This window comes from Lactuca sativa, chromosome 5 (genome assembly GCF_002870075.4).
Source record: "Lactuca sativa cultivar Salinas chromosome 5, Lsat_Salinas_v11, whole genome shotgun sequence".
NCBI classification, from domain to species: domain Eukaryota; kingdom Viridiplantae; phylum Streptophyta; class Magnoliopsida; order Asterales; family Asteraceae; genus Lactuca; species Lactuca sativa.
Genome location: NC_056627.2, coordinates 190553312 through 190555272, shown reverse-complemented (window position 1 = coordinate 190555272; position 1961 = coordinate 190553312).

Below are 1961 nucleotides of genomic sequence, written 5' to 3'. Positions count from 1 at the left end.
TCACCGTGGATAGATTGATCAATAGTTCCCACTTTTTGGCTATCCGGGAGACCTCTTCGACCGAAAAGTTGGCCGATGTGTATGTTAGGGTGATCGTTGCTCGCCATGGGGTTCTAGTTTCCATTATTTATGACTAAGATGTTTGGTTCACTTCCCATTTCTGGCAGAAGTTCTATGAGGAATTGGGCATGAGGTTGCATTTCAACACTGCTTATCATCCGATGACCGACGGCCAGAGTTAGCAGACGATATTGATCCTTAAGGATATGTTACGGGCCTGTGTTATTGATTTTGGTGGGAGTTAGGAATCCTACCTACATCTTGTGGAGTTCTCCTACAATAATAATTATCACTCCAACATTGGTGATCCGCCTTTTGAGCTTTTGTGTGGTTGGAGATGTCGTAGCTCGGTTTGTTGGGGGGGGGGGGGGGGGGGGCTTAGCCAGAGGGTTATGGGAATGATCGAAGCAGTCCTTCAGACCATGGAGCTTATTCAGCAGACTAGGCAAAGACTACAAACCGCTCAGAGTCGGAAGAAAAGATATGCCGAACGGCGCCAATCCAAGTTGGAGTTTCAGGTCGATGATATCGTATTACCGAAGGTCTTACCTTGGAAAGGTGTGATACGCTTCAGGAAGAGGGCGAAGTTGGGTCCCCGATATATTAGACCTTTTCGAGTGATTGCCAAGGTTGGGAAGGTTGATTACAGGTTGGATCTAATTGTGGATCTTAGTTAGATTCACAACACTTTCCATGTTTCGCAGCTGTGAAAATGTGTATTGGATGAGGATGTAGTGGTTTCATTGGACGATATTCAGCTCAATGAATACCTGAACGATGTTGTTAGGCCGGTAGCTATTCTAGAAAAAAAAAAGTTGAAGCTCCTTCGCAACAAGGAGATACCTTTAGTGAAGGTATAGTGGCAGCATTAGAGGGGCTCCGAATGGACCTGAGAGTCAGAGTCCGAGATGCACGAGCATTATCCTGAGTCATTTGTCGCGGAAGACAACGAGGAGGAAGTCTAGACCAAGTAGGGGAGAATTGTAACATCCCGATGCGAGGTACTTCTAAATTTAACCCCTTTAATTCATTTACATTGCATTTGGCCCCAAAGTTCAAGAAATGTATGCAAAAAGGGCCTTAATGGCATTGTTGTAATTTAGGCCTTCGGAGTACGCCATGCATACATGGTCTACGCTAAGCATACTAGGGCGCACCCTAATACGTTGGGCGTACATCAGTGTACACTAGGCATACTTTCTAGATGAGGAAACCTTAATGTTTAAGGTTTGGCTAGTATTAAGCATCGTTATGGCCTCATTCTTCACCTTATCCGCCTCCACCCTCTCATTTGTGTTTGTTCACTTTGAGAAGCCATTTCTCGCCAAAAAGTATGTGTTTGTGTGCTTAGAAGAAGAAGGAAGGAAGCCAAGCTCATCTTGCAAGAGTGAAATACTTTGGATCTGGGACTTATTCTTCATTTGCAACCTTTCAAAGGTATAAATCTTACAACTTTATCTTTCAATCATGTAGATCTATAATTGAGTGTTTTAGTGATGCTTTTTGGTCCCAAATGTCTTATCTTGAGCATGGCATGTTCTTGACGATTTGATTTGTCCTTTCGACACTAGGATGGGTCCTAAGTCATAAAAATGAAGTCCTAATGCTTGGTTTTGCTCCATGCATCTTGTAGAAAGGTCTTAATCGATTAAGACCTTGATTTAAGCACTTAATGGCCATGTAAAGGCATAAAATTATGACTCTAGTGTGTATTTTAGTGTTGGGTCTAAAATATGGACCTAAGTGCTTAATTCATTAAGCACTTAATGAATTTTGAAGTTTACAAGAGTACGCCCTGTGCACGAGGTCAACCACCTCGATGGTGGTCAACATGCGAGGAATTGGAGTACACTCACCGTACATTTGGAGACGCCCTGCGTACTCGCACTGGGTCAATCCAA